Raw genomic sequence first — 24,347 nt, 5'->3', positions numbered from 1 at the left:
CTTCTCCAAAACATGCTGAAGCAAAAGTCGTGAATTTTCTAGGATTTTACTGAACACAGATAAATAGTCAGATCTTCTTCAGTCTTCTAAAGAGAAAAATCAGTATTTCCCACAGAAGAGGAAGGTCCTGCCCTCTCTCTCTACCATAGACTCACAGTTTAGTTTCTCCATCACACTACTAGTGTATTAAAGCCACCCAAGATCATAAAACATTTTGCTATTTAAGTTTAGAAATACATTCATATTTTTATTGCAAATTCCTTTAACTCATGCAGTCAACTTACAAATTATCCATCTTTTAATGTCATCTCTCTCACAGCTGGAAAAAATCTAACCCTCTCAGGACTCAATCAGATATTCACATCAATTTGTGTAATTAACACTAAGCTTACTATCTCTCTTAATTATGACTGCAAACACTTTCTCAAAATAAATCAAACTCGCTAACTTGCTAAAACAAAACAAAGAAATCTAACACCATTTAAAAATTACTCATATAAATCTGAGAAGATTAATTCAAAGCCTCTTAGGCATTTTGAATGGAGAATTTAAAAAAAAAAAAAAGAAGATCCATAAAACCTGAGGTTCACACAGCAGAAGGGTCTGCTCAAGTTAGTTTCTTGCGTTCCTTTGAGGTGTGAGTGGTACACCAGCTCACCACATGTCCCTAATTTATAAGAGATCTTATTCCTGTCTTCCCATGGATATTTCTTACCCCCACCCCAATGTACATGGGGGAGTGCACAGTGTTCTTGGGCAAATACACACAGTTCTCAAGTGTTTCTTGAAAGAAAGGTTGTCCTTCCTATTAGCAAAACTAAGGTTACCACACATATATTTTGCTACTCATAATTTACATTCCACCCATTCTTCTGATAATATCTTGAAGAATGACATTATTTAAGCAAACACATGCAATATCCTGCAGAACACACCAGAAATAACTGCTGGTGTATCTAGCTGATACATTAGGGTGCTCAGAAAATTGTAGGAACATCTTACCCTCTCTCTGGATCAAATCTATGGAATGCCAAGCAATCATTATACACAATCCTCTAAGCACATTAGTCATCCTTGGGAATATACGTTTACAACATAATGAATTTCAGACATGTCAATAATGAAAAAATTACTGTTGTTTTGGAGCTATGCTTGTAGAGAACATGTAGGTTATGTAAACAAAAGGAAATCATGAAAATAGCACTGATGTCACTAATTTCTCACAGCTCTAATGCACAACCTGAGTGTTGGCATCACCTTATTGCACCACATACCTTTGGTTATTTGATTATATACAGTACAGATACTTACAGGCATAAAATTAACTAGACTGTGTTTTTCCTTACAGAAAATTTTGCCAGTTGAAAGGGACTCATAGTCAAAGCAACATTGTTAAGTTTAAAGTAACTGTATGGTGCAGTCTTATACCTTGCTCTTGAGCATAGGAAGCAATGTCTTCCTCTGATTAAGGACCTCATTCTGTGAGCTCTTTACCTGCCATACATCCAGTGACCAGGCTCAGTAAGCAGGAACATCTGAAACTATAGGGATAGCAACTATTTTCTAGCTTATTTAAAGTATTTTCCTGTGGAATATCAAAGGCATACAGACATTTTTTCCAAATTAAAATCCATTTTTATTACCTCAATCAAGAAACAAAATTCCAAAGTAACTGAGGCACCCAAAGGGCAGCTAGAGCAGACTCCCTCCTGCCAAGGTCCTCCCTCTTTGGCAATTTAACCCAGAAAATGAAGCAGAAATTGTCCAACGTGCTGCTTACTTTTCAGATAGTAAATTTGCTTTTAAAAGATAGAAAAATTTTAAATGCCAATGTAATGAACAGCTAAAAAACAGTTTGGAAAGAGGCAAAGAAGTTGTATTGTTTGGCAATTCCCAAGTACCAGAAAATATCTGGAAAATAAAATTTAACATCCTTTGTTTCAGTATTACTTAGCCCTTAAAAAGAGATGGATACAACACTAGCTACTCCTTCCATTATCCTAAAATTGGAATACTCACCATGACAGCAATAAAGCTTTACTTACAGCTATTCACACAAAATTATTTGATCTCTTCCTAGACTAAGGCATTATCTTTATGGGTCATCTAGTAAGACAAATTTGAAATCTAAAATCCCATTCAATTCTCAGTCATAAGACTTAAGACTTGGGTTCCCAGAAGAGCCAGAGCTCCCCAAACTCCTAAACTACCAAAAAGACTCCCCAGACTGAGCCCCCAAAAAAGTCCCTACTGCTTAGTACAATGGACACTAGTGTTGAGGCCACATGAGAGAAAAGAGATTGAGAATTCTCTCTTGTATTTCTCAACAAATTTGACCTAGGATTTGTAAGATCAAGTCTACTAGGTCTCATTAAATAACTATACTCTGAAAGAAAACATAGAGGAAATAAAAGGATGAATGGAAAGGGAATATCAAACTTTAAAAAAGTCCCTCTGGGTTTCTGTCTCCTTCCTACAAGCTCTTTTAAAATGCACATTTCCAGTTCCTCAAGGACAGAAAAAACACAGACAACACCAAAACCCCTCACAGCTCTGGAGGAAAGAAAATATGTTCGTGCATGAACTCTGGGGTTACAAAAATAGCAGAAACAGGATGGTCATTTCTTGCATGACAAGCACAAATGGTAGATCTACAGTTGTTGCTCATGTAAGCTCAGCAAGGCTTTACCTGGCTAAGGTGGGCACCACAGGGTTCATTGCCCTCCAGTCATGGGAGTAATGGCCACTCTAATGTTATTCTCAGTATCTGCACTAACCAATACCCAGTGCAGTTCAGGGCTACCTTGTAAACATAAGGAAATGAAATTAGCCTGAATTTACAGACTTCAGCACACGGATAAAATCAAAATGATGCTTCTTATCATTGATTTTTTTTCCCCCATAACACACCTCTTCTTTTTAAGCACACATCTGTGATTCTTCTTGTTGCTGGAGTTAACGTGCACTGCATATAATGTGTTGTAAAGCAGGCAGTGCATCATTATCACCTCCTACTCAGAGCCATTTTAACCATAATCTCGGTATTTTGGTAGCTCAGCTAATTAACAAACTACTATCACTGTAAAGATGACATTGTCATGTTATTTCAAGTGGGTTTTAACAGTCTTTGAACAATAACTACTAAATTTGTTACCAGTTTGCACTGTTTTTAAGAAGAAAAAAATTTCCTCATTTCTTACTCCTGTCTGACTGCAACAACTTCCTGGAAGGCCAAATTCAGGCACCTGAAGACACAATTCCATTACTGACTGCAGGGAACATCAGTTAAAACCTGGACCACAAAAGTCACAGTCATCACATTCAGAGATTCCCTTTTTCCCTTCATCATCACCCTTCTAGTTTCCATGCTGATTGACCCAGACATATCTCACTGTTTTCTACATTGTGTCTGCTTTTGAATCACCACAAAGTCTAGATTTCTTAGGCCCATTATCACATTTCCAGAATGGGTGCAGGGTCAAGTCTGCTTCCAAAGATGACGCTTTTCCTGGTTAGAGTTACACAGAATTAGTGTATTCCAGAATACACTAAAACCAGCACTAGATAATTTCTTTTATAGATACATATTTTTCTTTCTATATTCTGTACCTACAAACAGGGCTTTTCTGAACACAACAGCATTTGTGTTCTTAAGGCAAAATAAATTGCAAAAAGCACAATGGAAAGTCCTCCAAGGACTTCATTGCTGAAATCCCTATTCAAAACACATATTGTTGCCAAACCTGCAAAGCAGAACAGCACTCCACTCCCTGCCTTCACCTCTTCCCCCGAGTTACAGATCTTGATTGCAAAATTGACATTAATAACACAAAGAATAAAATATTCAAGAAAGAAAGAACAGGAGAGTTAAAAACCTGAGTTTAAAACATGTCCTAAACTTCTAATAGGGGTAAATAAAAAGTAAGTCTTTAGGAAGCAGATGAAGCAAAAGACACACACAAAAAGAAGGTGGTACTCTGCTTCCCCATATATACAGTACATGTATCCAAATTTGTCCAGGATTAGATCCTGCAAGGATTAAAACAAGTGGTCTCATTATGATGTGTGCAAGTAAAACTTTACTGAGTCTTAAAACTCACTAAAATTAACCAAGTTAAAACTGATCATTTGTAGAATCCAAGAAGCTGTGTCTTTTTAGATGCAACCTGCAGGTTCCTTCAAGTGCACTTATTACAAATGAAAAGCTTTTGTGTGATTAATTTCTTTTACATGTGGTATCATAACCCATCTTAGTGTCAAAATCACCTTGTAAGAAACAACTTAGCTTGCAAACTTAGCACTGTACGAACAGATTGTTAAAGCTGCATTCACTCAACATACACTTAGCCACAGATATAGCAACTATGATATACACAATTGTTCATGACTTTAGAAGATAGAAAGTTATTTCACATCTTGCCCATTTTAATTAATCTGTTCGTTTTTTAAAAAAAATCTTGCTGTTAACCTAAAGTTACAAGAATAACAGATTCTGAAACATCCTCATTTTTTTTCTGATGTTCTATAACTGTACAAATATTTAATTGTGTTATCGTGCAGCATTACTGAGTTCACAAGCACTGAGATATTCATTTGGGTCATATATGAACTGCTATTACAGGAAACTTATTTCTAGAACAACTGCTCTTTAATAGAGCCTCTGTCTCTTAGTCTTAAAGTTACCTTAAGAAGCTCATTGGTGCTATAGGCATTAAAAAAAAAAAAAAAAGAAAGCATCAGCTACATTACCCAAATGCTGCCACTGGAGGTGTAGCTACCAGAAAACCACACTTTGCACAGGGACAGAGGCAGAGCTTAGCTCCAGCAAGGTCAAGCTGCTGTTTCCCAAAAGCAAGGGGACATCACCCCACAGACACTCCACTGAGAGCAGCCAGCACAAGCAGCTCCCTCACCTCAGCTCCTGCGGTTTGTAACTCCCTTCAGAGACAAAACACAGCCCCTTTCCCCATTCCTCCTCCTCAGAATACTTTTGACTAATTTAGCTGAAAAGCTTCAGGACATATTTTCTCTATATCCTTTGAAAGTTTACCTGTGAAAGCTGCTCGTTTTTGAGCTGTGTTCTTCCCTGCTGAGGTTTGCTGATCACTGATGTATGGCACTAAAGGTTTAATACCACACTGATGGGTGAACAATACCCAGCTGATACCTGGGTCTCTGATGCAATTTACATGTGCAGTCAGGTGCTACAATCAGGAATGCTGTTTTCCCCTTCCATCTGACAGTTGGAGCTCTTTCATTTGCATCACCTGTTCGTAAAAACAGGAGTAGGAAAGTTTTCCTTCAAAGACACACAGGAATACAGACTAATTCTTAATGTGACTACCCCTAGTGTGATATATTTATATCAGGGACATAACCCACTATCTTATGGTCATTGTAATTCAGGCTTCCCAGTTGGAAGAAAAGTAGTGAGATATTATCCAGTATAAAACAACCGGAAAAAAAAAAAGTAAAGAAGAGTAATCTGTCTTTATCCTAGGTGTCATCATTCTCAGTAAGAACTTGGTCTACCATATATAAAACATCCTTTAGGAACTCCATAATCAGGATGCATAATTTCATATTTTATGCTACTTAGAAGTGGAAAGACAACAGTCAGTGCACTCAGAAATATCAACTCGTTGAAAAACTGGACAAATTGCTTTCACCTGTGCCATTCACACACCACCCTCTCTAATTAAACAAAAGTGTTGTAAACAAAAATACGTTTCTGATATAAATCACAAACCACTTTTATTCTGCCCACCAAAAAGAAAGGAATTTTTGGAGAAGTTCCTTGCACTCTGGAATGCTTGTTAAAGCTTATTTAAAGCTGTACTCCTAGTGCTACTCTTTAATTGTCCAGTACTCACAGGATGAGATAAGGGTTGCAAGATTATTATTGTTTGCATAAAAATAATGGAAAACACCTATATTCTACAATTTTATATCTATAGTGGCAAATTATTAACTCATCCTGAGCACAAAAAGCAGATATCCTTAATATTAAAATACATTCAACTCTGATCTCTCTCCTTAGAGGGCCCCTCAGTCTGAGAGAAGTCTCACTGGAGGAACTGATATCAATTCCTGAGCTGGGGTACTACAGGAGGCATAAAATAGCTTTTCCTCTTGTAGGCAGATGAAATCTTGCACAGCCACACATACTCAAAACTCTCTCCTTAAATTGCTACCTACATCCAGGCTCCTCCTTTTCTGATTGAAAAAAAACCAACGACAAACCATTCTGCAGGCCACTTCTTGCCTGCATCAGCAAAATCAAGATCATCTTCTCCTTCACTCACTTCAAAAACACAGAAATAGCAAAATAATTAAACTGGTTTTGCTCAGAGTTAGCTTTAAAAGTAATACTGTGAATCTGGATGCCAGACAGCAAAGACTAAAGTAGACCATCAACATTTCAGACATTCTCCAAGCAATAACAACATTTTGTTGCAACACAGTCACGTCCATTTGAGCCTCCCTGAGGTAAGCAATATATATTAAACAGCTTAACAAAACAAACACCTGTGTATTACAAGGAGGAGATTAAAGAAGTACATTCCCTCCAAAATATTTTAACTCTCCCCGAGCTGCGCCGGACGCGGCTTAACTTTGCTCTTGCCAACAGCGACACTTGGTGGCAGCCACTGGAGACACCTCTCAGTTCCAGGGTAAATCTTGGTTCTGCTTGAACTCCAAGTCGTCCGAAATTAAGTATTTCATGCAGAAAGTTAGGACAAGCTCGGCACAAAATTTCCACAATGATACATAATTATTTTGTTCAACTACACTCCATGTAAAAATCAATCATCCACAATAATAAAAAGACAATTATTTTGGTTTCTAATCACTGGATGTAAATATTGTTGCAGTTTTTAAAAATAAAATACATAATATCAAAATATTCTTTTTACACTAGTATTTATCCACTGAAGAGGTTAAGGTGTATTATGTTCCTTTCATACTGTTTTTAACACACAGAGTTCCAAGCTATGTATGGATCTTATGCAAATGCTCTTTGATTTCAAATGAGACTTTGCATACTAAGGAGTCTATTTTCCCATCAATGCAGAAGAGATTTACGCACATAAGTCCCATTACCATTAATGGGACTCACCCACATAAATCCCCTGCACATTGATAGACCCTTAGGATTTACATTGAAATGGGTCCTTTAGAGCCATTACAATGTCAACCTTTTGCCAGGATTTTGCGTATTAACAATACTAAGCAATACGTGGCAATCCTAATGTGTAAAATCCCAGCAAAAGGCACAACACAGAATGATGTGAGCAGAGCAAAAAATTCTTACTCTCATGCTATTTAAAGATGATCTCTAATTATTCTTTACCTGCCCATGTTCCTATTGGTTGTTTTCCATCATTACTTTCCTTATTAAAAATCCTACCTTCTATTTTACATGACTATCCTCTTTCCTTAACAAGCACTGCTCAAAATCTGCTCCAAAGCATTGGGGGAAAAGAAAAAGCAGCTTCTATTTTTCAGCTGAACAACTTTCCTCCCACTAACTTTCCTTTCCTTTCGGCTTGTTACAATGTCTTGGCTTCCTTTTCTTTTTTTTTTAACTGGCAAGCCTATATTATAAATGCAGTAGTATAAGTGAATATTTTAGCTGCAGCAAGTAAGAAAGCTAAGTAGACTAGAACAGCACAGTAGCAGTAGTATATCTATTTGTATGCAGGGAAGAATAGTTCCCAAAATACACCACAGTATCAGCCTGTCCCTCAAGGCTATAGTCAAGAAAAGCAAGGTCACCCACAATCCCACGTGTTAAGAACAAGCACATATCACCAAACTAAGCTCAGATGCCACTAGAAAAGCAGTATTTATCATCTACACCCTCAGAAATGCTTGAAACAGCTCTATTTTCTGCACATGAAAAGGCAGTTCAACTCTTAATTTGGTGCCTAACTTTCCACAGATTCACATGAGTGCTTTGGTGTTTAAAAACCGAAATTAGAAAATAAAATATTATTTGACCTACTAGTAACTTAATTGCAGAACAATCTCCTCTACATAATGACAAGCTCCCATGGCTGTTTGCCCACCCCTCATTGTCACTGTGACATGATCAAGAAACAGGAGGATATATTTGATGAACAAGAATATTTATTCTACTTGAAAAAAAATCTTAGGCTTGATTCTTTAATGTTCAGTCCTAAAATTATATATATAAATATATTTGTGGAGTTGGATTGCACTGCTAATACTTTATCATTGAGCAGCACCAAAAGCACTGAAATGCTAAGTGACAGACATCAGGACAAGTGGCTCATAAATAGGACCACCAAATCACTCCTGAAAGACTCTCTCTTCAAGCACTAAACAGAAACTCCTACCTGCAGTTGTGCAAAACTTAACCTCCAGAGAGCTGCCACTGTTGTAGGAAATGTACAATCCCATAATAGGACAGAAATGGTGATGCAGACTATAACTATTTTATATTAATAAAGCAAATGATTCTCCTTTGACAAGCAGGGATGTCCAGGCCAAGAACCACACTCTGGCTGACCAGCAGCAGTTCCAGCTCACGGCATCAGCCACCGCTCCCTGACACTGATGGTCACATCACTGCTGCAAAGCAGCAAACATTCAAAAGGCTCCTGCCACTATTTCACAAAGAAAATTGTTTTACGCTGCAGATTTAGTATCTGCTTTCTGTGTGCTACAAAAATGTAATTAAATAAATAAATAAATAAAAAGAAAGAGAGAGAGAGCACAAGAGAGCGCACGGCAAATACCGGATAAGTAACCATGGTGATTCCTGATCTCACATACAGGACAGACTATCTACATTGTATGTGACCTTATTCTACTCCACATATGAAAACTCCACTGGCTTCAGCATCAGTGCTACGATATGTCATGATTCTTACAGGATCAGGCTCTTAGGACCAGATCTACAAAGTTAATTATATATTTATGAAAATGAGAGTTAAGCATGCAAATATTTTTGTGAATTTGAGTCTTGGTGAACGAAACAAAACAACAACAATAAAACCCCAAACAAAACCACACCACAACCAAGTACTAGGGTCCAGATCCACAAAAGGACCAAATCTCAGAGAGGGATTACATGTAATTTAAATGTCATACAACTAAAACCTGCAGAAGAGTTGCCAGCATTTTTTCCCTGAGCTTGGCGAATCATCCCTTATTCCTCACAAATCAAATCAGGGTAGGAGGTCTTTACTTATTTCACAGTAGGCCAAATAAGGATCCTGCCTAAATAACTTTCTGCTTAAATCCTCATGCTAGTCAATGGCATGTTCAGACAGTGACTAACAAACTTACAGGACAGTCGCTGTACTTTGTGATGGAGTTCAAGACCCTTCTCCACTTTCATTTTAAGAGAAAACACAAGATGGTGCTAGAGGTGGTAATGCTCCTTTTTTAGAGCCCCATCCAGATTTTTTAAAAGTACTCACTATTTGTTTGAGGAGATTTACCCTCTAATATGCCAGATGAAGGGTCTATAATCACCTCGTGATATTCTAGCTGTCAGTACAACCCTTTTAAATTTAAATTGCCCTATTTTGCAAACACATCATGATTCAGCAAATGGGATTCTTTCTATGCAAGGGGAAAGCCCTGGTTTGGGAGGGGCAGATCAGTTCCTGAATCTCACAGTGAAAGTTTACTCCCTGACTGAATCCTAATAGGAACAGGACAGGCCAAAATTGACTTTCAGGACTTGACTCAGCTGTTCTATATCGTAGCTCAACTAGCCCACAAATTAAAAAAAAAAAACTCAATTAAAATAAAAATCCAGTTTATAATGGGTTATTCTTGCTTTTGCCAAGCAGCAATGCTTTTGTGAAAAAACACATAACTGACACTGTCCAGTTCTCCTGCTTGAACTGAGCTCTGCACAAGCTCCTAAGTGACCTGCACTTGTAGGCTATTTGGGGCTTGGAGTCCAAAAAACCATTCTAAATCCTATATTCAATAATGCCTGTCATTCTTCCTGCCCAGAAACAGCTCAGTTTCTCCCCTTTCCCTATTAGCCACCTTCACCCAGCCCCCAGAATTAATCATTTTTCCCATAGTTGTATTTGTCCTTCCTGGAGCTGTATGGAAACTGTGATTTCAGTACTCAAGACTCTTCCTCCTCTTGATACTCAAAGGGAGACAGAGAAGACAGAAAAGATGGAGATTAGCATAGACCTGAAGAATGGAGCAGCCATCTTGAACTACTACATTCCTTCTGCTCTCTCCTTCCTTTGCAAATGGATTCAGTTCCTAAATCTTTAGGGGCAAGTATAGAAGTCTTGTTAACAGGCCTGAAGAGCTGCTACACTCAAGGAAGAAGTAGCCAGAAGCACTCTTTTGGCTAGTTAAGATTAGAGTGTGCATTGGTCTCACAGTCTGAAATCTCAGAGCTTGCTCCAACCTCAATTAAAATGAGATTAATTAGAACTTGATAGTTAACAAAACAGGTCCTACTGGTTGAAAGGACATTGCTCAGGTTCAATTGTTTTCACCCATGACAGGATCTCCTGTAATCAGTTGTTTCTGTATCCATCTTCATTTATCTCTAATGACTGTGTAACAGCAGTAATGTACATATCTTCTGTTTTATTTTATGTTTTTTTGCCAAAAAGCAACCTTGCTGTGATGACACGGTGACTATATTTAGTTCTTGCTCTGCACTAAAGTATAATGCTCAGCTAAAAGTTTTTCCCTCTCTGTCATTGTGAAATCTATATATAAAACTTAAAATACAGTTTCTTGCCAAAAGGCAGGAGGTGGTGATATTTCTGTAGCTATAGATAGTAGTTACCATGTACTCAGAATTATACTTGTACCAAAAAAAATGACACACATTACTATTGCACAGTGAACTTCTATGATTTACGTGTCATCTTCTTAATTTTACTAGTCAAAATACATTTTTAGCTATTGTTCCTCAACAAAAAAAATGTATATTACTAATGCTAAGGTTGTGACGTGAAGTGACAGAAGCCAGGAAAATTGAAAGTTACATCTGACACTGTATCCTTTACTCACACCTCTGGGTTAAGACAAGACAATGGCTGTCTACACTTCCAAGTTCCCAAGCTTTGTTAAATATATATCATAACCTTCACATTCATTTAAAAAGCATCTCTCTTCTTCTTTTCTTAAAAAAGGGATTTTTAAAGCAGGTTTTTTCCTTGATATAGTTTGTAAAACAGTGAACAAATGGAAGAACAAGCAAGAGATACTGCTTTAAAATTCAGATATACTTTTCAATGCATGTTGCACCACCTTAATGATATACTAGAAAATCCAGGCTTCTTGTTTCTTCCCAGTTCTTTACTTCTTTACACACAACAAATGGGACTTACCAACCCCAAATTGTACTGTCAGCAGAGATCTTCCAATACCTCAGTGGGAGCCTGAGATGGGCTCTTCATGGAAGACAAAGGAAGACTGGATCAGAATTTAGTGCTAGGAGGGTGAGTTCAATTCATTACTCTCCCCAGATGTTTCATGATACCCTAAGAAAAAAATACCAAACTAGTTTCTACATCCAAGGACTCCACAGTAAAATGGAAGGCAGGGCACTGCAAGTATAGGTATAGCTAGTGAGGTGCCCAGACAGTGTGGGGAACCAGGTAGTAACAAACATGCCTGGCTGTGGAAACACACTATACAGTTTTATATTCTGCTGTATCAAAAATCTTGATGATTTATGGAATTCACTTATCCATAGGGTGTAAGTACTTTTAAAATACTTTACTTATTATCAAAATACTACCAGTATAAGACTAGTTATCATTGGAAAACAAGTAGATGGAGTGAATGGCTATTAAGATGTCTGTGGCAGAACAAAAGAAACTGATGCAATTTCTCCATCTTTTGGCCTTCTCATATGAGGAATGCAGCTGCCAAGAATATAAAATATGAAAGCATTTATGACCTTTCTGATGGACTTTGATTATATCACAAATTTGATCAAAAATCAATCCATTACAGGAGCCACCTTATGAAATTGCAAAGCACACACAGAGGGAGCTGATGGAATCAAAGTTTTCTAATACACTGTAATCTTTCCCTTCATAAGCAATCCAGTACACAGCAAGTACTTGCTATCTACAGTTATAATGTAAGTATAATACGCATAACCAACTGTAAGTTTGGAATCCATCAATGTATTTTATTGCATTAATATCTCCCAACTTTTACACAATATCCCTTTAAAATTACTATGTCTAACTCTTTATTTTAATAGTATGATGTGACAGGTCTTAAGGAATCTGTTCCAACCCAGTAACTCCTACTTTCACTCCCACCCAAACATTCAATCTGTGTATTACAGCTACTTTTCATTTCATAACTTCTCTCTTTCATTTATCTGTAATAGGGTGAATTTACACAGCAAGTTCCTGAAAGCAAGCAAAAAAAGATGTTGCATATTCTGTTTTAAACCAAGTACATTTTAACTTCACCCTCTGCTACAAAGCCATTCAGGGTTTACATTGACTCAACAATTTCCTACATTCACTTTCGTATGTTATCAATCCCCCCATACATTCTCTTGCACATACAGGATATGCTTTTTCCATAAATGGAGACAAATATATTTAATTGAAAAAAAGAAAACAACTTCGATTTTGCAACATTTTTAAGTTGAAATTCTTCCAGAAATTTATACAAAACCAAAATGAGACTTCAGCCCATTGCCATGTGCATTTCAAAGGGGAAAAATTTCTAGATAACAGTTTCTGTCGCTTAATTTTTCCCTGCTCTCAAACACCATAACACTTTACATATACTATATAATCTTCATATCTGTTCTACAAAACAATTTCCAAATTTCCCTCTAGTCCATATCTGCTGCACACATATTTGCTGCTTCTAATTGACTTGCACTGGAAGCAGGATGCACAAGAAAAGTCACACCTACCTATTAGTTCTGATGGACACCAGAGGGGCTCCACCACAAAGCTTTTACAAGAGAAACCTCACAGGGATGTTCAAGCAGAGGAAACAGGAGGCGTCACAGCGCAAGAGCTGACAAAACAGACAGAGCTCTCACAAGGATTCACTCCCTTAAACAGCAAAAGAGCATTTTTTGCACAAGGACATTTATGTTTTCTGAATGCAGATGTCAGTGAAATTCAACCACATTCAGGTTTCTAACTCAAGAAATACCATCATACACTGTCAGATCTATCAACAGTGCAATCATGATGGAACTTAGTCTAATTTTCTTAGTCCATTAATTTTTATTTCTGAAACAAAGAATTATAAGAATTCTTAACAAGCATCTTGCTAACCACAAAATGAGCAGCAATGATCTTAATCTCTTCACACAGCAAACATAAGTCCCAGAAGTGGACAAATATTTCAAGAGCTCTTCACACAGCTGCACCACCTCCCACTAGATTCAAAAGTATTTTACTGACAGTACAAGATTAAGCTCATGGATCTGCAGTTAGGTTAGGAAAATACTGCCATGTTGTAATTAGCACATTTCCACAACACACAGAAGGCTTGTATCAGCCTGATAAAAAGTCTTCAGTTTGTTATTGCCCGTGAAGCTCTCCTTCCTTAATCTTCTAAATTGAAATAGGAGCTTTGATTTTAAGGTTGCCAGTCAGATATTATTTTCCTGGTAGAATTATTTCTATACACATACACAAGGCTAGCATAAAAATACTGTTCTGCTTTCACAAATAAAAAAGTACAGAAGCAACTAGAATCTCCAGTCAAGAACTGGGTCTTTACTGCTTATATAAACTGGGTCTTTACTGCATATATAAACAGATGTCTAAGTCATCCATCAGTGGCCTAGAAAGCTCTCAGGTGTACACAGCTGGAAAGAAAGTGTAGAAAAGGATATAAAAAAATTAACAAAATTTAAAAAATCTAAGAGAGACATTCCTGTTACATCATAACATTCTTCTGTTCAAAATAAAAGAAACATCCCTATAAATTCCTACTCTAGAACTTTGATGACTTCAATTCCACCCATGAATACTTACATAAAGATTATTGTAAACAGGAACCTAAGAGGTAGTAATGCACATAAAGTATATAATGTGCATAAAATACATAATGTACGTGGCATACTATGATCTCAAATCTAGTTGTGGTTTTTTGTCTAACGAGGCTTATCTGACATAGAAACAGAGAAAGGACTTTACAACACCAGAGTTTGTGCTTGCCCTTTACTTTGACAGGTACCCTTTGTCTCAGGCTCCAAATACAGTTTTTATACAATTAGCCACAACGAACTGCAGAATTAGTAGAATCCAGCCACAGCTATCCCGAGAATTAAGGCAGCAATTTAGCACCAAGTGCACTCTCTTTCACAGAGGAGCTCCACTGTCTTAGGCACAGTTATGGAGTTTATTTGCCTAAGAGGCTACTGGAGCTCCAGCCACTTGGATGAACTTTCCCTGCTGCCTCTCTTCAGCCTGGCTCCTCTTACACAGGGCTAAGAAACAACACCTACAAGTCATTTACATCACAAAAAACTCCTTGACCAGGCACAGCTATTGCAATCTGTCATGTCACAGGTTTTCCTTGTAACATGGATGTGATAAAGCAATAGCATGCTGGATCTTTCAGCATATAACTCACCCCCACCCCAAATTAACCATAGCTCAACTCAAGATAATTGATTTAAACCACTTTCTTTTGAAACAAGGAGTCAGCATTTGGAAATGTTTGTTCATAATACTTCAGAGAGCAGACCCTGGACTGCTCAGAAGACAGCAGGGGCAGAGTTGTCATTGTGGTTTGTCTGCACATCATGGCAGAGGAAATGAGACTGCTCTGTCTGGAGCACTAGGCATCCCTGTCAGCAGGATACCCAGTGGAAGAATGAGTGATATCCAGTGAAGCACACAGTGCTGTCTATGGCTGTTCTAAATATTCCACCTTTTACAGACTGATCGCAACAAAATATTTTACACGGGGTAATGTTTTTAAGTAAGGTGGAAGGGATGCCCTGCAGTTAAAATCAGAAATACCATCTTAAGGACTATAAGCACTTGATGCTGAAAAGGACGTCCCTCAGCATCAACATACTGCCAATGAATGCACAGCTTCCACTTCCCAAATCATTTAGAAGGGATCGCAGTGGAGGTCTCTCAGGTAAAAAGCAGTCTTGCCATGTCAAAGCAAGGAGCTTTGCAGTAAACAGTAATTTTACCTCTGAACCCTACTTCGGATCAAGCTTTTCCAGAGAGTGTTGCGAGACATCTTTCTCCTGTAGTTCTGCCCTTACCTGCCAGCTTTCTAAGTCTAAGGACAAATCATCAGAAGAGGACAATTTCATGTTTCTGTTGGTATGCCAGAAGTCCTTGAAGAAGTTGAAGTAACAAATATACCTCTGAATGTCTCCCAGGTCTGCTTTATTAACCAGGAAAATAAAAAGACTACAACTTGTAGCCCCAGTCGTGCCACAGATTTTATGCTCTTTAAATAATAAACAAAATAACAGGTAAACAACAAACCATCAATTTAAAAATGTCTTCCTCATCCAACAAAACTACAAAAATAACATTGGAACCTTTTTTCTCCCAGTTGGGCAGGGAAGACAAAATATTCTTCATGGACTAAGAGAGAACACTGTGCATGTTACTTCACTTTCCAACGTAATGTTACAACACTCCCAGCCCACCAACTTGATGTCACTAAACACTGGCACCAGAAAAAACTGAAACTGGATTGTCCAGCACTACTACAGACATATCCTGGTCTGCAGATCAGTGCCTAAGTGGGAACTCCCACTTTATTAGTGTTTCAGATCAGCACTTCTTTTAAGATCACCACACTGATGGTAACAACATAGTGAGAAAAATCAACTTTAAAAAATCACTACCATTTTTAAGGTAATGTGAACACAGACATCACTTTCAACTAAATCCAGCAACCAGCCCTGGGACAGTCAATCTAAACAGTGGTAAGGACCCTGAGGAAAAGGCCTGGACCCAGGGAAATCTAAGTGTTAATGCCCTTTCCTTATCTCAACAACACCGACTTATCTCTTTTTTAACACTCTGTACTCATTCTAATTCTGACATATTTCTGTAGCCTTTTTCACCTTTTGCTTTCCTTTAAGGGACTCCTTCCAGTTGTGAGACTGCCTAGATCTGCATTTTCTTACTACCTTTATGAGAACCCAGTTCCATCATAATCTGCTATGTATATTCACTAAGGCTGAGTAATCCTGCAGTGTTCAGCAACAAAAATTTATCTGGAAAGAAAAGTGTTTCTTGCAGGAAATGCAGAAGCCTAGAGAGCACATGAGACTCAGAAATTATTGTGCTTTGTCCCCACCTCCTGCTGTTTAAGACAATAAAAGGCCACTGAAAATTCCATTGAAAACCTTTTCCCATCCCAATCCAATTCAGTCTGATTAAAAAACCAAACCACCTGATTAAACATCTTAACCTTGGGCACTAGAATTATTGATTTATATTCAACAGTAGCTTCAAGAGATCCAACAGCTCACCCATGGTGTTGCTAACCTGTCATAGTCTACATTTCCTTGTTCAGTTTATGCTTCACTGGATTATGTTCTCTAACAGAGGAAAAACTTGTTAACTTATTAGACAACTGCAGTTCCCTGTTTTATTGTGTCACTACTGTAAACTCCTGTAAATCAAAGATTCCAATCAAAGACTAACATAATTATGCACATAAATTACGTATACATTTATATATATTCTCAAAAAAAGTAGCAGAATTTTGTTACTATGAGTGTCTCCTGCAAAAAGGCCCCAACAGGTGATTGAAGTGATGGAGGACCTTTAGTTTAGAAAAATACTGCTAGTAATTTATTATGTTAATTCATCATAGTTTAACGCAAAACATTCTTGAGCTTGAAAGTTCTGAGCATAAAACTCAGCAGCAGGAAATCAGGTATAGCTGAAGATACTCCTGTAAGATCCAAACCATGTTTCAGAACCTTACAGTGGTTTACAAACATTCTACCACAAAGGGAGTGATGTCACTGAGTGCAACTCAATCGAGGGAAAAGTTTAGAGACTGCCCACAAATACACGCAAATAGTAGGGGGTAAGGTCAGAACTCCATTCAACACTCTCATCCTAATTCAAGTCATTTGTACTGCTTACAAGGTCCCACATGAGAGGGGAAGGATTACACAGAGAAAATCTACGTTGTCTATATCCCATATAATTCATAATATTTATATTTTGCTAGGTCCCAAAATTTTTTGAGTGAGCTTGTGCTGCACTGTAGTGAGAACAGCACATAGTGAGATGACAAGCCCTGATACAAGAATAAGACCATGAGGGATGCTGTCTTGCTTTGTTATTGTTTCTTTGGTTAAATAATCTATTAAAATCCATTAGATCTGACAAAGTCATTGATGAATACTATATCTTGAAGTTTAAGAAGGTATAAATGAGGAAGGACAGAAAACAAAACAAAAAAAGGTTAATTATGATTTTTAAACAGGGGAGGGGAAGGAGAAAATTATTTAACCAAAATAAGCACCATATGACATTGGTATGCAAGCCCATGAAAGCACAGATTCTTACATTATCTAAATGACACAATCCAAACAAAGTCAGCCACTTGTATCTTTCTTTCCATTCTCAGAGCTAGAAAAGTTTCCCGTTAAGGTACTGTTTACTGTATTTCTCAGGGTAGAAAATTTGATGCTCTGCTAAAAATATCACAGAGCAGTCACAAAAAATTCACAAATTTCTCATCAGTGACAAACATATGAAAAGCTGTAGATCATCACAAAATAAGCAGCAGTGACAGTTCCAAAAAAGTTTTTTTGGAAATTTTCCATGTTTGCTGTTTTGTAAGTCAGTCATTAGGAGGCAGCAAATGGCTCAAAACCATGTGAGAAAACAAATCCTGGAGGAAAATGAAAGTGAATAGGATGGTAAGAACTAGAAGTGGAAAATTAATTCAGATACAAAAGTAACTTTTTGTCATTCTCCACTTCAATCAGATGACAGGTTACATCAAAGAAAATACTTGTAAGCTATTTGTTAAATAATCATTAAGGGAAACCACACTCAAACTTCATAAGGTTAACTTGGGAATTTTGGTAATGTTAAAAAGCAAAAGACTTATCCCAACCTGTTTTCCTGTAGTATGGTTTCTAAGTGGGTGTCATGACACTGTCCACACATATGCATAAGGAAAACAAAACAAATCATGTCTCATAGCATTTCACTTAACTTATAACTGAAAGTTGATAGTTCTACATTATTTCCGAGCTTCCTCTTTCAAATAAAAATTTAAAATCCAATGTGGTTTTAGTAGTGCTTCATTAGCAACAATAACAAGATCTTAGCCAGTAACATTCATCCCTCTCTACCAGAACACAGCACAAGCCAAGGTAAAAATAGCACAAGAAGATTTCTTAAAAATAAAACTAAACCCCAGAGTTTCTACGAGTGCCCACATTTCTGTAAAACTGCCGGTAATATTTCATATTGTGCAACCAGAAAGCTGCTTTTCAAAAGCATTTATATCCTGAATCAAAACAGAAGTGGAAAGGGAGAAACATTTTATATTCTAAGCAAGTCTGTAAATATGAAAAGATTAAAATATGGGCTAGGCTTGCTCATATCTTTGCATATGACATGTAAATTAGTATTTATTTCAGAAGCTGTATTATCTTCCATACAGGACAATGCACTTATCTGTATCTCACTAAACAGTTATAGTAAGTAACAGACATGATAAGCATGAAACCACATCAATTTTTCTCATTAATAGATTCATACAGCTGTATAATATTCTTAAAATACTGAATTTGCAATTAATCAAACATTCTCAGCTTTTCTACATTAATCATAAAATACAAATAACAGAAACAAGGCATAAACTTACTATTTGTTAGGTGTTCACACTGTCCTTTGGTCTTAGTCAGTGGGAAATAATTACCCTTAGGAAATCTGGTAAGCAGAAATACAATAAAAATAAACATTAGCATGCCAAAAAGAACAAATTCAGCTTTCCTGCAAGTATTTTTCCCCATAATACTTCACAGGCAAGGTTAAAAAAAAAAAAAGAAAAAGAAGTACAAAAAGCAAAGTTGAAAAAATATATATACACATTTAAAACATAGTCCAGCAGTGTTCAAGGATCCTTGCCTCTCAAACTTTAAAGCAGCACAGACAAATGTTGAGATGCCTATAATAGAACAAAAATCCAAGTTCTCAATCACTAGTTACGCAGTATGTGTCAGTAAGGAAGACAATTTCCAAAATAATGATTAATGTATTATCCAGATTTTTTCCTCTCTCTCTCTCTCTCTCTTTTCCCCTTCCCATTCAGGTTTTTCTTCTTATAAAATGCACATAGGTTTTTTCTTCCCTGTACCCTGACTCAGGCCTGGCTTTGAAATGCATTTCAATCTCTCAACACAGACTGCTTTCACTGCATTTAGAGTCCCACCAAGGCCCAGCTTTAAAAGCTACTGATTCTTTTTTTCTTTAGCCTTCCTCACAAAGGAAGGGTATTTTGTAAATTACCAGCTCGTTCAGATCAACAAAAGGTACTTTCATAGAAAGCCCCATTTGATTTTGCTCAAATTTGATTACAAGGATGGAGAAAAGGAAAGGAAGTCAAAAAGAAAAACCCCAGATGGCTTTTTCATTCATCTCAGTGAATGAGCTTTATCTGTGCCTTTTGAAACTGTAGCAGTGGAAAAGCATTTCTGTTGGCTTAAAAAACTTGACAAAAATTATTGGTTTGCCATTTCTCATGTAACTGCCATTGGGAACTGGATGAAAAGACTTTTTCATGGGATCGCCTGCTTGGATCAAAATAATGGAGATTAGGTATTTCATTATAAATTACAGTGGGAGATAGAGCAGGCTGTCATATTAATAGCAACCTGCTCATGGCCTTCAATGGTAGCTATTCTCCTAGACAAAGGACCAAGGGGGTTGTCTATTGAACTTGTACTTTAGGCCTGATCAATTTTCTATCATCAAGGCAAAAGGTGAGGTGACTAACAAAAGAATTCACACATGACTGACCTCATAAGCCTATAGATAAAACAGCTTAAAGAAACAAAACACATCCTGAAATTATGGGTGATAAACTGTATAAAGGAAAAAGAAGAAGAGAAATGATAGAAAAAGGGAGAGAAAGAGCACGTGGTCTGTAATTCTCCCTCCCTTCTTAGGTGAATGGACATATTAAAAGCTACTTGTTTTCAGCTGCAGATAATTGCAGCCTTTGCTTTGCCATGTTCTGCCTTAAATCCTTCCATGTACTTTTTCGTCCAAGATTGTTCCAATAATTTCATTCACCAGTAACCACCGAACTGAGTTTAATACAGAACTTCCAAGAGTTGTAGCTGTACACAGGATTACACATAACATATACAGAAAGGTGTCACACAGGCATTACAGTTATAATCAAATTACAGGAATAGCTGTGATCCTTTGGGTCAGTATCCTTTTATACAAAGCTGTGCTAATTAAGGGAAAGTTGGATATCTGAGTTATATAGGAAGAAGATCTCCCAGAGCTTGAAAGTCTTGACACTTTTTTCTTTCACTAAGATGTCACACAGTTTTATACAGTGTGCAAAACAGCATGTAAAATGTTCATAATATATTTAGGTACCCTTACACTTGTATTATCTGCATTTCCTTTCCTGTTTCCTCAGAGGTGAAGACCCTTCTACAGCATCTGAGATACAGAGGGTGAAATCTTCACTCTCCTGAAGCCAAATACATAACAGCAAGATGTTCACTGATCTGTCAGCATCAACATTTCCTCCAATTTGCTGTACAGATAGAAACTGAACTAGCCAGAACACTTTTATACACAGAACTATGGTTTCAGATACATCTTAACTCCGTTGAAATTTCCCATGTTAAACTGTTCCTATGCCCTCCCATGACATCCACTGAGGCAAAATTGTAGAGGCGTGCAAATATTTGTATTTGAAGGCCAAAACTCAAGCTAAAGCAGCTGAGAATTCCCCTTTCAATCAGCTAACAGCAGCTCAAGTGTAAATTCACACCAAGGGAGAGAACAGCAGTCTAGACTTTGGTTTCAAGTCCCAGCTATACAACCACCATGAAGTCAGGATATTCCAAGTTTTCTGAGATATTTAGGAATTTCTCCTTGCAGTGATACTGCAGTTACACAAATGAAGCCAGCCCCTGATTTGTGGCACTTTGCCACCTGTCAGCATAGCAGTATTTATGTAAAGACACTGAAATAATCCAGGCTAAAAACAAGCACTTTTTAGTGATGTAAGACTCGGGAACAGAGAGACAGAACACACGGGAGGCTACAAACTGGGTGCAGGGGAGGAACTTCTGAGCCAGAACTTTGCTGCAGAAGAAAATGCGTTGTTGAATTGAAGAGCCCTGCTGGAAACAAACATACATTTTTTATCACACAGGAACGTTAAATAACTCATTGTAAGCACTTTCTGGAAGTAGAGACAAGATGACACCCAAACAGCAGCAGTATGTGTTACGTTTTGGCTGCCAACACAAAAAAACTGAGAGTCAGTGACAGAGCACGTACCCTCAAATACAGCTCAGATACACAACATCAGAAATTCATGGAGCCCCAGTGTAATAGTATCTGCCCATTATCCCACAGATGAACTGATCATTACTAAATGATTAACAATTAATCCCAACTTTACATCCTCTATAAGGGGCTCTACTGAGCAGTTACAGAGGTAAGAGCTCTTGTAATCATTGTAGATAGGTCTCTGAAAGTATTGTCTCTGTGCTCAGTAGCAGCGACAAAGACAAACTGAGTATTAAGAGCTATTTAAAAAAAATATAGACCAAGTAGAAAAATACATTTTGTTACAGCATCAACATAATTTGAGTACCTCATATTAAAAGGCAGGAGCAAGGCAATATACCAAAAAAGGCACACAGGTGTGTGTTATTTCCAAAGAAATAATTAAACAAGCACTGACTACCATGAAGACATAGACATAGACAGATTTGACCCTCAGAACACAACTCATACAAGATGTGAGCAATTAGTAATCTCATAATGCACACTGGACAATTATTCAAAAAAAGATGGTTTTTCTTTCTGTTTTGCTTTGCTTATTTAAGCAGGAATCCACTCACTCTCCCACCTCCTCCCCACCCCTTATAGCATTGTGGGAAACCTTAATGATAAAGATCCATGACTTTCCATTCCACTTCCTATCCTCACAGACCTGCCTGCAAGGGATATTGCCTGCTGACATTGCTCTTGGAAGCAGGAAGGAACAAGAATCCAACTCTGAATTCAGCTCTGATGTTCAAACAACAGCACTATTTATTTATAAGTACCTGCTGTATTTCCCGCTCTGGACTTTTCCATATTGACCAAGTACTGTTGCCTAAACAGTTATTCTTTATGCTAAAGGGCAATTTTTGTGCTACAAGTCTGGATACTCTTGAACATCTGCTTCTGGGTAAAAGCTCTGGTAACTGGCACAAGGAGACAGAACTAGTAATATTTGAGATTATTTTTGGACTGAAAAACATGGTTGATACAAAATCTGGCTTAATATTTGATAATTGTCAAATAGTAATCCCCTGTAATAACCAGAACTGATATCTCTCAAAGCAGTTTTAATGAGAATTTGTGAATAGCTATTTCATTTTTGAATGATAACATATGTTAACCAAAATTAAATTTCTCAGGTAAATGAACAAGGCTCTGTCTAAGCTTAACCTCTGCATTCCGTGCTCCTGTAAGATTCAGTCTGTTTGGACATGCTGATTCCAGGGTAAGGCCATCATTGCCAAAGCTACTGAAAATAATTTGGAGAGAGCACTCTGACTAAGAAATGTCCACCCAGGTAATGCAATTATAAAATATGTGTCCACACAGTGGGCCAAGACAATCAAAACCTTGAGAACAATTCCCCTTGTAAAAAAAACATAAAAGCTGTTTCCATTGGCTTTTGCTGGTTTTTGTTTGAGATGTGTTTGGTTTGTTCTCAGCTTTCACATCACAAACTCCTTGTCATGTTTTTCTCTCATCCATCATCTCAGTGCAAGAGACCTGCAGAACAAACAAGGTCTGTTACCCCAATGTCTATCAACCTCCCTAGTTTGCATAGAGAGACTCTTTGAACAACATGTCAGCTAACTGCTTATCCCTGTCCCATCAATTCTAAGTAACTGGAAGTAACTGGAATTGAAAGATAATTTGGGGGTTTGAAAGTGCATATCAAGTTGGGGGTTTGTTGTTGTTGGTGGTGGTTTCATTGTTGTTGTTGTCTTTCCAAAATTCTTCTTAAATATACTTTCTGAATAATCTTGGAACATAATTCTTACAGTGTGTTTCAAAGAAGTACAGCAGACATGGCCAGTAGGGCTGATCACAAGACATTATGCTGAATGAAACATCTTGTTTTCTGATGGAAAAAAATGGACTGCACATATTCTTACATGTTTCTCTGAACTGGGACCCGCATGAGTAACATTCAGAAATGTCTATTTTCACAATCTCCAGCTAGAAAATTGTTTGCCATTAAAATTCAAAGTGCATTCTTGGCAATGAACAACAAAAAACAAACAAACAACCCCCCTCCCCAAAACAAAAAAAGAAAGAGAAATCTTTTTTTTCCTGTCGAAGGGGAACACACATTTATAAGACACTTTTTCCAGAGAAGGAAGACAGTAATAATTCTTAATTCTTAACTCTAATAATTCTTAGTCCAGTTTAGGGCTGTAGAAGGTTCATTATCAGGCAGGAAGAGAGCTAATATGCGTAAAGAGTGTCAGATATCATTAACATTTTAAATCACTGAGGTTGCTAAACTCAGGCAGTATTAATGGCATTTGAGGAAGCAATGCTATTGATCAGAGAAAGCAAAAACAGAAGCATGCTTGGTTTTGGCTTCTGACCACAAAACTATCAATGTCTGCTAAATAATTTCAGGTAGAGGAGATAAATTCATGACACAACACAACCACAGAGTGCTCTGCCAGTAACTCGCTCCCATTGGTACAATAAAAGTTCTATTTAAGTGATTTGATTCATTATGATTGCTACACTATGGCATGGAAAACGACTTGCTGGGAAGCCAGTCACAGAGCACCCAGGATTTTAAGGTGAGCTTATGGAATGTCACCAGGCACCCAAAGGAAGGCAGTGGAAGTCAAGGGGTGCAAGTGTGCTTTTCTCCAGGCATGGAACTGTACTTAGGAAAAGGCTCCCTCCTCCACACTCACCCCTCCTTCTTCTTACATTCCATTGTATTGCTTCCACTTTCCTGACTACATTTCTGAAATCACTGTAAATAGGGTGTATATGGTTCAGAGAATACATGGAACACCTGATGCAGATACTCCTGAAAAATATTCTGTTCTGAAGGAGTGGTTTTAATTCCTTATC

The 24,347-nt window shown here is 37.4% G+C and overlaps 1 long non-coding RNA gene across 1 annotated transcript in view; it reads right to left on the bottom strand.

Annotated features, from left to right (window-relative positions):
- Positions 1–24,347, bottom strand: part of LOC127468409 (uncharacterized) — a 284,645-nt gene that overhangs the window by 229,300 nt on the left and 30,998 nt on the right. Inside the window, exon 4 of the long non-coding RNA XR_007903558.1 lies at positions 18,847–18,911. This is a non-coding gene — a long non-coding RNA (uncharacterized LOC127468409). The remainder of the gene's footprint in view (positions 1–18,846; positions 18,912–24,347) is intronic.

This window comes from Manacus candei, unplaced genomic scaffold (assembly GCF_025592945.1).
Source record: "Manacus candei isolate 608988 ecotype Guabito, Panama unplaced genomic scaffold, ASM2559294v1 h1tg000015l, whole genome shotgun sequence".
Classification (NCBI taxonomy): domain Eukaryota; kingdom Metazoa; phylum Chordata; class Aves; order Passeriformes; family Pipridae; genus Manacus; species Manacus candei.
Note: the sequence above shows the minus strand (reverse complement) of the source record. Positions and strands in the feature narration are given on the sequence as shown.